Source organism: Anser anser, assembly GCF_964211835.1.
Source record: "Anser anser genome assembly, chromosome: 8".
NCBI classification, from domain to species: domain Eukaryota; kingdom Metazoa; phylum Chordata; class Aves; order Anseriformes; family Anatidae; genus Anser; species Anser anser.
Window position 1 is genome coordinate 6,455,001 of NC_139728.1, and position 13,425 is coordinate 6,468,425.

Here is a 13,425-nt window from a genome sequence, read left to right on the forward strand (position 1 = left end):
TCCGATAGATCTATATGCTTCATATACTGCTAACTTGTGCTTCTGCATACAGAGCTGTTTGTTTCACAAACCTTTCTTGAGAATGAGCACATGAAGTTTTCAACTAGGGTTTAATTGAAGTTCAGCATAAAAGCATTCACACTATCATAAAAGCATTCACCTGGTAAAACATACAGACAGAATAAATCTTCTCAGTAATTCCTTTAGACAATATTAACAGTCTTGAAATAGCTCCAAAGAGAAAGCAGTAAACCTTAGACATTATTTTTATAAAGCCCATTGCAAAATATCGAAGAAATTCTAACAAATAGCCTGTGTTCACAGTAACGTCACCCTTACAGCATCATTGCATTAACACTACTTATCAATCAAATAACGGCAGAGCAGCCGTGTGGAGTTTCTCAAAACTCAGCCCTAGCACTAAACAGTGCACGGCTACACAAAACAAACCAGCACCGATCTGCTCTCTCAGTTCAAAGCAGTTATCCCAAGCCCCTTTTGTACCATCAACCATTCCTAGCCCCAAACCACTGCCATCCTCCTGAGTGAGCAAGGGTCTCAACAACTTTTCCTGCCTATCCTTGGCATTCCTCCGTAAAGCACACATTTCGGTGCTTCTGCTACTTTGTCTATTAGCTGTAATTAATCCAAATCCAAAAGGGCTCCAAAAAAGCAATTTCAGGAATGTCAACAGCAAACAAGTAAGTGATCAAACTGAGGTACGAGGCAAAGAAAACCAGGCAGAAACTGCAAAGATTTCTGATAGTATTAGTGCAAAAGGTGAAAACAGCTGGCAGATGCACGGCGTGCCAAGCTCACTGGGCAACCTTCCAGCCAGCTGCAGGATACCAATATTGACAACTGCTTGCAGGTCCGATAGCATCTCCCATGCAGCCTCCCTGCCAAAGGCAGGAAATCCTAACACAACTGCACTGAAAAATAAATTAATATATATATATATATGTATACCAAACTGTTGTCACAAGACTGCACCTAAGTTCTCCAGTTGGATTCTGAGAGGTCTATATAGTTGTCACTGCTTCAGACAAATTCTGGAGGATCTCAAGGATTTTTTTCTGTTCATTTCTTACTGTTGACATCTTTATATCATTGCCAAGAATCCAGGAATTCTTTGCTGAAGCACTAATCTGAAGAGTATTATCAACCATACGAATTTTCATCTTTTTGATGCTATCAATACCTCTAATGAAAAATTTGCAGTGTTTTAACAAATCCCTTACACCTTAGAGAACACTGACCACGTAATGCACCAACAGGTAAATCCTATGGGTCACAAACACTTTATTCAAAATTCCCGGGGAAAAGTCATAATATAAGACTCTTTATCCTCTTTTACAGGTATTTATCCAAGACCATGGAAATCTAAGCTGCCACATTCAGACAACGCGTAGTGATTCAGCTCAGGAACTATATAACGCACCCTTCTGAATGGTCAGAGGCACCAGCTGGAAGTGGTTGGTTATCTGATGTCTATGTTTTTTTCCCTTTTTGATTTGGTCGAATGTGAGTAAGAGGAGAAGTCATACCATTACCCCTGCCAGCGGCTCACTTTTATAATGAAATAAAGAGAACTGAAGAGGTAACAAATATGCTCTATGTGTTCTACCATATGAAACACAGAAGATCTATCAACTTGGGGGTTTGTTGTTGCTTTTGCAGACGAAAGGTAGAGATCTGTATTTTCTGTCCTTATATGGAAGTCCTTTTATTATTTTTTTACTTGTTTTTATCTTTGAAGACTGCATGATAGATTCACATTTTAGAGTAATTTGGCATTTTGATCATGCAAAATGCCAGGGATGCAAAAAAATGCCAAGGATGCAAAATGAATCTTTTGTACTGTTTGTCAACATAAGCAAGAATTAGATTCTGCTGCTTGAAGACTGTTTTCACGGCGAGGCATGCCTTTCGCCTTGATAATAAACTCCAGAGGTCAAAATAAGTGGTGTGATACTTATCCTAGGAAGAGTGATAATTGTTGTCTGAATTTAAATTTAAAAGCATTTTTCACAATCTAATTTATGGGTAAAAAGGCACTAAGAATACTGCCAAAGAGTCATCGCTTGTTTAATACTGTTAAATTGCACTTGTTAAATACAAGTTCCATTTCAATATAACATGTAACATGTCTTTCTCCTCTTTAAACAACTCATACAATGACCTCCTTCTGCAAATCCACCACTATTAAATACCTTGGTTCATGGAAAACTGACAAGAGGAAGCAAGAGGTGAAACTACAGCAGCACCCAAAATGCCAACTATGACTAATATTTTTAAATAATGAAGGCCAAGCTGCGTGCAACAGCAATGACTGGTTACAGGAACACAAGCACATACGTCTTATACTTCAGTTATGGCTACTAATACTACTTCTTGCTTATACTTCAGTTATGGTTGCAGGTAGAAGAAGATTTTCGGTAAACAACAAACACTTTAAACGCCTGTCCTTTTAGTTGATCAAAACAGTAGGCCACCTGCAAATTAGGGATGCAGGATAAAGTACCAGGGTACACAAACGAGACAAGCTATCTTTCATTTGAAATTGCAATTGCAGAACCACTTCCTTAATTGACACTATTTACTCCATGCATCGACTCTACAAAACAAGAAAAGGAAGCTAAATCCTCAACAGTGAATTAGATTATGCAAAGACACAAAGTAGCCCAACCTGCAATTGCTCATTTGTATACCCCAACAGGGAGGTCAAGTCCCATAATCAGCACTTCCGATTTTTAAACAGAAGTCTAGAAATCCAGAGATGCCCACCTGAGATGCATATAAATCCAGCGTGTGGGATACAGAGCACTGCTGAATGTCATAGAGCATAATAAAGAGACTCATACCCATGACAGGGAAACCTGATTGAGACTGAAATGAACAAGTATGGCTGGGAAACAGCGTAGGTAAGACAAAGAGGGAGACTAAGACAGAAATCTGAGTTTAAAAAATACCCTGGAGTTCCTGGGCAATTAAACAAAGAACTGCAGGAAGATAATAACTGTAGTAGCAGGAAGGCACAAATATGCTCTACCCTTCCACTTCAGCAGCCAGAAACAAACCAGATGTAAGGTACTTACGTCCTGCTGTACACCAAAACCCTGCCTTCGCCTGGCTTTCCTCAGGCCCATTAACAAGGAGGTGAGACTATCACTGACCCTGCCAGTGAAATCAAAGCAGACAACCCACTCCTGACAGTGACGAGCTGTGGTTCCTGTTCATTTCACCAGAATATATTTTGAAATACCTTTTTTCCTCTTTCTTTAGAAGTGTTATCTGGGAACAATTTAAAATCTTTAAGACTTTTTTTTTTTTTCACTGCAACTAAGTCTTTATAAGCATGATCAAATTATCTAAGGAGACAAAGCTTAAATGCACTGCCTAATCACAGGAAACATGCTTTTTCAAACATTATTTTCATAGGTTGAAGTTCCTAAACCATATACTTTGGAACATATTTCACAGAAGTCAGGCAATGATGTTTTGTTTTAACAGACAGCAATTCTACAACAACACAAGAATACAATACTTTTCTGTAGAAAGCATCATTAATAGCCTCAACAGTATATGGTTTCCTCTAGCAACATGCTATATAATGTTATTTGTTAATTTGGCACCTTAACTGGAGACATTCGGTAATCAATGTCAAAGAAGAAACAACAGCTATACTTTACAACGACAACCACAAAAGTATATACTTAAGGATAATTGAATGCTGCTGTTCTACAGAAAATCTTAGCTTTTTTTTCTGCAGAACATAAATTTAACTATTCCACCCAACAGCTAACACAAAGGAACATGAATGTGCTCCGTTGAGAACACGCTGATCAGGCACACGGCTGCTTTAGTGCCTTTTCAAAGAGGACGGAATGTCCTATGTTTACTTCTGGATTACACTGTCAATAAAGGCAGGTATTTTTAGTTTCTATTATAACTATTATATTATTTTATTTAGGCTGGAGCCAAGGCCCTCCATAAACAATCATCCATTTAACACCCTATATATTACCTAGTTTTTGGTGTCAATCTTTAGCATTTAACAAGCATTTTAAATGACGAATTGTAGATTCCTAAATTAGTCACCCCGGTTAAAACTAAAAACCTGTGCTCTGGAAACAATGGCTTACATTTCCAAGGCCTTCTCGAGCACCCAGACCAGGAAGTAACTCCCAGTTACCCAGCCACCGCCCCGCTGGTGACCACAAAAGTTTCTCTGGGGGAGCCCAGCTCTCATGGCGTGATGCTGGTTCTGCCCTGACTTCACAGCACCTCGCCGCTCCCCGACCTAAGGCACACACCTTTTGGGAGGAGACAAACCTTGGGCCCTTTTTTCCTCTGCTACCACAGCAGTAAGAGCTTGGCCCTTAAGCCTGATGCATACAGGTTAAGCAGCAGGCATCCTGCCGATTTATAAAACACTTAACCGCTTTCCCAGCCGTGCTTCTTCTCTTCCAAGATGTTTGGAGGCAACCAGCTTGCTGGCCAAGCCTGGCCCACACTTCTTCAGGTCAGCAGCACTCAACTTTCCTCAGCACCCACTTAACGCTGACAGCAAGCGTGCAGGCTGCAGTTGAGGTTACAAGTTTTCAGGATGAGAATCAGCAGCCTTCTGTCTTAAAACGTGCTGGGGGAAGATTCTGCATGAAGCAGGAGAACGTCAGCAGCTGTGAACCCAGGACTGCGACCTCATCACGCACATCATGTTAAGTCACAGTATTGCTTCAAAGAAATGGGCAGTCTGAAGTCATGTCCGGTACTGCAAACTAGATCTACTATACTTATCCAGTATTAAAATACATTTTTCCCTCACACTCTGACACTGAACACGTCAAACATATGTTTTGATGTCCTAACAGAAATGCTCTGCTTGTAAAGTGAAAGTCCCTTCAGTTTCATACATAGTATTTTTAGTGGATAACCAAATACTTAAAGAACAGCAACCTGCACGCAGTACCTCAGAAGCTGCTCTTAGAATGCCGACGTACCCAAAGCCTTCCTACACTTGTTGTACCTGAGTACCTCCAAAAGACACAATTAAGAAAACGCCCCCAGCAGTTTGCCTAAAACTGCTCTCTTACTTCAAACTGTGCTGTTGTTTTTTCTCCTCTTTTCTCCCCAAATGTAACTGGAAAGATGAAACTCAACTCATCTGTGCTAAAATACATTTCAAGAAGTGATTCATCCACCTCTATATCACTGGGATTCAAAGACTCATAATTATTATGGTATATTTAACATGAACGGCAAGAGATTCCAACTGTAAAACAAGTTTTCCAAAGACAGACACAGTGTCTTTTCAGTAAATTATTCCTGAGTGAAGTAGATAACTAAAATGATATCTGATTAGAAATTCACAAATTACAACACCGTCTAGTCACAGAGTTACACACTCTGCTTTCAAACAGCATTAGAAAGTATCGAATACGCTGAAACACTTTAAATATTAAAAAAAAAATAATAAAAAGAGTCAATCAGTGCAGTTGGGCTGTGGCTGGTCACGCTTAAGGTTTATGAGCAAAATATAACCAAAGCAGCATCTCCTGCTTCCTGCTCCCGAACTCCTGGACGGCAGCCAAACGTTGCAACACCCTGTACCAGGTCACTGACACTTGTCCAGATTCACACGCCATACAACACCCCCTTTCTGAAACAAAGCCCAGGGCTTCCCCAGGAACAAAAAGCAGTTTCAGTATTAATTTCAGTACCAGAAGAACCAGGTGCGGTAGCATTAAGAGGTGGTGCCTCGGCTTTACTCCCACCATAGGACCCCGAAGAACCAGAGGACAGCAAGATGCACACAGTCAATGGAGCTCCTCACACCAGGCTCCTCCACTCCCGCCGGGCAGCGACTTCTAACACTGAACAGCCAGTTTCTCACATCACAGGACTCTGCAATCTCTCTTCAAAGACCAAAATATACCGAATGAGTACCTGGAAACCCATGTTACAGACAATACTTGAAATAAACCAAGTAGGCTTCTGGACAAAGTCACATCTAGGCAGCTTCACCAAACAGTTACGTTTTCCAGCCTATAGCACTGACCCCCACATATACCCACAGTTAACCCTAATTCTCCCCAGGATCTTCTTCACGCGTTCACAGAATGGCTCAGGTTGGAAGGGACCTTAAAGGTCATCTGGTTCCAGCCCCAGTTCATTTTCTATACTGAAGAACGTGTAACAGTTTACAACAAACAATTCAACCACCATCTACCTGTCCTTTCCTTTGTCCCGGCCCCGCCCATGCTGCTCATTTCTCAAATATACTAAACTTTTTATTGGTCCGCTGTTATGATAAACATACAATCCATAGTGTACTCACTAAAATATTACTTATTTAATTTAAAGTCTATTGCAATGTGGCTGATTGTTTAAACTACTCATTCACTTGATGAATGAATATTTGATATACGCCAAATAATTAACACACTATTTTATTTTTTCTCACTCCCTAAACATTGAAGTTAGATATCTGCATCAATAAAGCAAAATGCATTTAAGTTCATACTTGCTCGATCTCTGCCAAGACAGTCAAGACCTTAATTGGCAAGGGATAAAGCAAACTCAAGACTGAAAGGCCAAGTTAATGATTAGCACAGTAAAATTTGTAAATTACCCCAATTAGTGTATATTATATACACACTGTGTGTGTATATAATGTATGCATATATGTAAAATAGTATATAAATATGCACACATACACTTCTATATATATATTTATAAATCATATATATATATATGAACATGTTTGTATATGCAGAATGATTATTATTAGTTAACTGGTAAAAAATTAAATATTCGCTTCACATTTAAAAAAAACTTCTAAAATATGAAGCAAATACATATTTGTTTGTAAAGTTGTCTATAGAAGCACCCATATTGGAGGAAAAAAATATATTTGCAACTTGTAAGTGGTAAAAATTATTGAATATCCACGTATACACAGAAGTAGGATTAGCCTTAATTTAGGTGCTTCCAAAAACGTTTAATTTTTTACCACACTACCAGATGAATACTCCCTGTAGGATGGCAGTTCTGTAGGGACAACCTTGAAGGTGGACAACACAAATCCTCAGCATTTGTGATCAAAAAGTAGCTATTATCTATCTATATGGAAATAACTAATCCTGTTGTGTTCGTGTTTTTAAAAACAAACTTATGTCCACGTTCCCTACTCCTGGGCTGTCTGTCTACTCAAAGCTCTAAAGAAAAGGTCGAAAAGGCACAGATAATTAAGCTGGGTTAAGTGTTGCTTTTAACAAGAGCAGAAGTAACCATAAACAAACAGAATTACTTACAAAAAGAAGTAAAGAAATACACTTACAGTTCATATATAATTTTATCATCCATCCAGATTTATCAGGCACGCTTTTTATTCCGACCCTGAAAACACAGGTGCCAGCCACTGTCATTTCCCAACTACTAAGAGTCCATTTACTGTCAATACTGTCTAAATAGAAAACGAAAGTCCACAATTCACAGATCTATTTCTCTTCCTCTTCATTCATTCGCACAATTTAAGGAGTATTGTTTTGTTTACATCTCCATTTCATTTGTGTCACTCAAGTAGATAGCTTATCTTTCAAGATGCTCCCAAAGGGTTGTACATGCACTGACTTGCTCTTTTTTCAGCCGTTTGTTAGCTATCTCAGTCAAACTGGAGAAGAAAAGACCTGAAACCATTTGGGCATCAGGATCCTTCTCCATTTTCATTTAGCTTCTATTCACCTGGAAATAAATTTGATAGCCATTTCTCCACACCGTGCAGCCAGTTACAAAGGATATACTTCACTCCCTGCAAAACTTCTCCCTATGACATGACCACGATTCACATATCGCATCTAAGCACTGTACTATCAATAGAGCAAGTCCTCAGCCCACATCACAATCTGTTGTGCCGCCACCTCTGTAAGGATGCAGCTCTCAAGATGGCACGAACCGAGTACGTGCTGCTGCTGCTTCCCTACCTTCAGCCACGTGTTGCAGACCCTGCTCCTTACCGCGGGGCTCCTGGGGCTGCCCAGCCCCAGCAAAGTAAGGTAAGCTGCTGAGTGCCTGCTGAGGAAAGGGAAGTAGGGAAGTTCAAACACGGGAGGTGCAGGAAGGGTATCACAGAAGAAACTGAACATCTCCCTTCTGGCAATGGTGCACTATTACATGAGCTTGCCACATATCGTTTTACTTCATCCTTAGGCAGGGATGATAAAAAGTATTTAAATTCAAAATAGCTGTGACAGAAAGGCAAGAGGCAACATACAGTAGAGACTATTCCAGGCAAAGTCAAGTTTTGTCACCAAAACACCGTACAGGTAAGTAGGAAGGGGAAATAAAATAAATGACCAGATTAACAAGTCAAAACAACAACAACAAAAAATAAAGTAGTTAAGATTTCAGAAGAAAGGAAGCCAAGATGTGATTTGAAAACCCTTACAACCCCAACACCGCCCCACTCCAACAGGTGGGCAGGGTGAAGAGGAACCCTTTCCATAACAAAGGGATGGTTTTAAATGCGTATGTGAAAATAAATTATCCATAAAGAGATGCTGAAGAGATTTAGTAAAAGTGCAACCAGCTGAGTTTCACATAGGAGTTTAAAAAGACGCGGGACAAATGAAGAGGCTGGAACCACTGTCAGACAAACCGTTACTGCTAGGCACAGGGGAAAACCATCCCGTCCAGGTGGCTGGCTGCACACGACTGCACCCCAACCACGGCTGGTAATGCCTACACCATTACAAGTGAAGAGGAACAGGTATTTAACAATAAATTCCATAAAATTCTTACAAGAAGTGTCTAAGTATCTTCGAAACCAATACAAGATAACACCTTGTGGTATCATATTCCAGGTATCATTTGCCCATTTGCTGGCTGGAGAAAGAACCCACTCTTATCTGTAGTATATAACTTAAAACCTGAGCTACCCCAGAGATGATGAAATCAATGAAGCATTACATAGAATCAGAGAAGAACTACGGAACACATTCAACTATTTTTTTCTCATCTCCTCACTAGCATTACCTTTGGATCCTGCAACTACGCATGACTGTGGTGAGTGCTGCAGGATCCTCGGGCCCAGAAGCAAGGCAGGCAGCAGCCAGCACGCTCACTTCAGAAGGAAGCCAACACTCGCGTTCACAGCTGTTTCCGTGCTTTACACTAAACCACCACTGGCTAAAACCTGCAAGATCCATTTCTGATTTTGGAGTATCCTCAATGACTAATTGTACATGTGCAGGGTGTGCAGGCTGCTCACTGCTCCCGCTCTCAAGTCCTAATTATCTCCATGAACTTCAGAAGCAGCCCACGCACCTAACTCACAGTTCTGAATCTCACTCAGGGCAAGTACTGGAAATTTACTGCTGCGAAGACAACTCCTTTTTTGGATCTGCTCTCAGATGAGGAAGAAAAGGGTACAGAAGAAGGGCCTCTGCAGGACAGAATGCTATGCATTTTCCCACTGCAAGTTTCTACTTATTTTAGAATGAACTTTAAATTCACCTGCGATATTTTTGCCTTCTAGTTTTCAAGGAAACAATAGCTTCACAAGCCTTGTATACTGAAAGCAGAACATTAAAATGAACTGGTTCTTCATCACTTTGCAACACCTACCTCAGATTTCCCCAAAGACTTCAGCGAGTACCTAATCTATAAGCTGCACATGTACTCTTATGACACTGTAAAGCAATTAATCTGGTCCAACACAAACCTCGCTACTAAATGTAACTGTAATAACTTTGTTATAAATTGTCCATAGCAGATTAAAGCAAAGAGGCTTGAATGCAAGCTCCCAAATGCCAGATGAAGTAGACAGTCTATTTAAATTGTCACCTATAATCAATAGCAAGAAATCACTAGTACCACAAGATTAAATTATGTACAGTAAGAATCTAACCTGTACGTTTATACTGTTTTCTTACAAATTCCTCTTTTCAGGATCTTGTTTAAAATTTCCTAACAAAGCCCCTTACATAAGCATGTGTGCTCTGCTGGCCCAATAGGGAATAACTGCACTTGAAATACACAGAGTATTTTCTAGCTGCAGAAATGATGACTGAATCCCAGTTACGTCCCACATTCCAGAGACAGACACACAGGATTATCTTCACCGGAGAAGCAACTCATTTTAACAGTATTACTTCTCTTCAGTTTTTTTTTGGTTGGTTGGTTGGTTTTTTAAACTAACCAGACAAAAAGAATCCCTTTAACACTTTATTAAAAAGGCGACAGGTAGCAATGTTGTACTGTATACTGCAGGGCTAAATTACTTCCCGCGTGGTCAGTGGGGTTCAAATCGTGACAAATACAGCAAACAAGTGCTCTACGGGCTGTTCTTATCACCGCTTTGGAATTTGGGCAGTTCTTTTCATCTCTGTGGCACAGCACACGCAACGTAGCTAAACTGAAGAAATTTTTTGGAAATTAATCAGCCAGTAAACTACTACGGTTATTCACAGTATCAACCTGTATAAGATGATCTCCCCCTCCCACCTGCTCCCAAGCACTACCACTTGGGGATCGGGAAGGATTCCTGGATAAGCCCCAAACAATCAGAAGATTGCCTGGGAGGTACAGCAGAGGTTATTGCAGTTTGCCTTTTCCCTGGAGACCTTTCAAGGTAAAACGAACTCATCAGTTCAGCACAGATGTTTGGAAAAACGCCAGTCTTTAGAAGGCAACACGGCATCGATGGCGACACAAGCGAATGCAGCACTCATGTGAACGCAGGATATTGTACGAAGCTTATGAAATACACATTTTTCGCATGCATGGGCAAATTGCCTCACCAAACTATCTCAGTGGACAAATATACTGGGCTGCCTGTGTTCAACTTAACTCTTGCACACAAAAAAAGAAAAGTATGTGTGGGCTTCATTGCTCTGCCTTACAATTCAGATGATACCACAGCTCATAGTAAGACCAGCAACTGACTTCTGGCACTTTGTTTCTGACAGGTCTTTTTATGAGAAACTGGCATGAAAGACATATCCGTTCAGAAGTTTTCAGATGAACAACTCTGAAATAGTACATGTTTTCCTCCTTTGAAAAAAAAAATCTAAGGTGGGGATGAGGTTCAACTTGTCTAATTCTTCTAGACCCTGGAATAAGTCAATCAAAAAGATTTTCAGTTGAATAGAAGTCCTTGCCCCCCCAACTTTTTTTTTTTTTTTTTTTTACTTCAATGACTGATTGGTACGTTGAACAAAATATTTAGGAGAGAGGCAATATCTCTACTCTTTCATTGAAAGCCTCTGTGCTTTGAAAATCATCTACTCCAACATCAGATCTCCCTAAATAAAACATCCTGAACATTTTGAAAGTAAAGAGCATGGAAGTCTCCCGTTTTCTCCCTGTATCAATAATAATAATAATAATAAACACCGTAGGGCTTTAAACTCTTACTTTAAAGCAGCCTGGTGTTACTTGTAAGTTTCCCTCTTTCCACAGCTACACAATTTCCCTCTGCTCACATTTTCACAGCCCATGGACTAAGGAGGGTCTTCTACTGCATTTCACCCCTCTACAGCCTGAGTCCCAACCTTCAGATGCAGGCAGTGCAGCGCTGAGCTGCCTCCTGGGCAGCACTGAAAGGAGAATACTTTTAAGACTTCCTTCTTGCTGATTCAGCAGGTATCCGCATGGCACCTAGCCACCCAAAGCATCTCCCTTACGGAATGGTATGTCTGTCCCTGCCGTCTGTGCACCCCGGGCTTGTAACGCCCCGCAGGCAATACACGCTGCACCTCAGGGAAGTTACTGCGTGTGCCTGACCCTTTCCCAGGAAGTGGTGCTGCCATTCCAGCCCCAGAAAATGATACCATTACCTCAAAGGTACCCCAAAAAGTTTACCATTCAGTTGGCTGAGGAAGCGGGGAAATAATTAAGAAACTTTTCTTCTTTCCAGTGTCAGTAACGAAATGCCTGTGTGAGGTACCACACGCACGATTTACTGTGCTCTGCCAGAAGTTTTATGCCCCTGACGGGTGCCGGCACTGAAGAAGTGATGCTTTTCACGAAATACCAAACAGAGCTCGGGCTGCTGAGGGCGGCCCGCACGGCCACGACAGGGCGCTGGGGGCCGCCGGACGCCCCCTGAGGCGAGGAGGGGGCCGGGGGCGCGGCAGCGGCTCCCCGCGGGCCGGGCCCGCCTCGCCCCCCGCGCCCCGCAGCAGGCCGCGGCCCCCGGGTCCTCCCCGCCCGGCCCCGTCCGGCGGGCGGAGCGACAGCCGCGGCGCCCAATGGCGCTGCGAGACGGGGCCGCGGCGGCCAACGGGAGGCGGCGGGGGGCGGGACCCCGGCGGGCGGCGGAGCGGGGCAGCGGGGGGCGCCTCCAGGCGGGCGGGCACGGGCATGGGCGCGGCCCCGGATCCCGGTCCCCGGCCCCCGGCCCGGCCCCGGCTCACCGGGGGGCCGCCGGTGCCGCCTCCGCCTCCTCCTGCGCGGCGCCTCGGGGCCCCCTCGCCTCCCGCCCCCCCGGCGGCCTTTGCCGTTACCTTCAGCTGAGCGGAGCCGCGCCGTGCCGGCCGCCTAGCGGGGCTCCCCGCCGGCCCCTCGGGCACCCGCCGCGGCCCCGAGCTGCTCTCCGCCCCCCGCCGCTCCTGCCGGGCCCGTAAACATCCCGGCAGCCCCGGGGAGGGACGGGCGGAGGGAGGGAGGGAGGGAAGGAGGGAGAGAGGCGGAGCGGCCGCCGGGCTCCTCCTCGCACCGCCGCCCCCGGGGTCAGGGGGCCGGGAGCTCGCTCGGTGCGGTGCCGCGGGGGGGGGGAGGCACGGCGCTGCCTGGGCGCTGTTCACAGAAATAAAAGCGCCAGGGACGAGGCTGAGCAGGGGGCTGCGCGTCCTGTCCCGCCGCGTCCTCCCTCGGCGGCGGCTTCCCCGAGGCTGAGCCGAGGGCCGGGGGCAGGGAGCGGGCTTCCCGCCGCGCCCGGCTGCGGAGCCGGCGGGGGGGCGGCTGCGCCTCCGTGTCAGCAGGCTGCCGCGTCCTAGCGTGGGGGAACCCTACGTGAAAGACGAGCGTGTTTTACTTTGATTTTATTTTTTTGTAACCATTGAAGTTGTGCTTGATTTAAGGCTCTTGCAGAATAAATAGGAAGCAGGCCAGAGTGCCTAAGGAAAGCCTGTCCGCCTCTCTGTACGAACTTATACTCTGATCCTGAGGCAAACTTTTCAGTAGTGAGAAATCTGCAGCAATACGAAACAATATGCAACAATATTGTTCAATGCAGCAATAGAAACTCTGACAAAGATTGGAAGCAAATTATTTCTCGCTGTCCCATTTCTGTGATGTACATTTATTCATAATCCCGCCCATTTCCTCTATTGCAGCACCAGGCTGTGAGGTGTCCCCGTGCAGTAACGAGGTGGCTGCTGGTGGTGGAACCAGAGGTAGCGTATAGCTGTCCCTTAGAAG

General features: G+C 43.7%; 1 protein-coding gene across 2 annotated transcripts in view; it reads right to left on the bottom strand.

Moving 5' to 3' along the window:
- NEK7 (NIMA related kinase 7) overlaps positions 1-12,695 on the bottom strand; it is a 69,171-nt gene extending 56,476 nt beyond the window's left edge. Inside the window, exon 1 of one of the 2 annotated variants that reach the window (XM_083845563.1) lies at positions 12,510-12,695. The gene's annotated coding sequence lies outside the window, so the exon portion shown is untranslated. The remainder of the gene's footprint in view (positions 1-12,509) is intronic. The other variant, XM_083845562.1, reaches the window with a different exon arrangement.
- Positions 12,696-13,425: the final 730 nt, after the last annotated feature.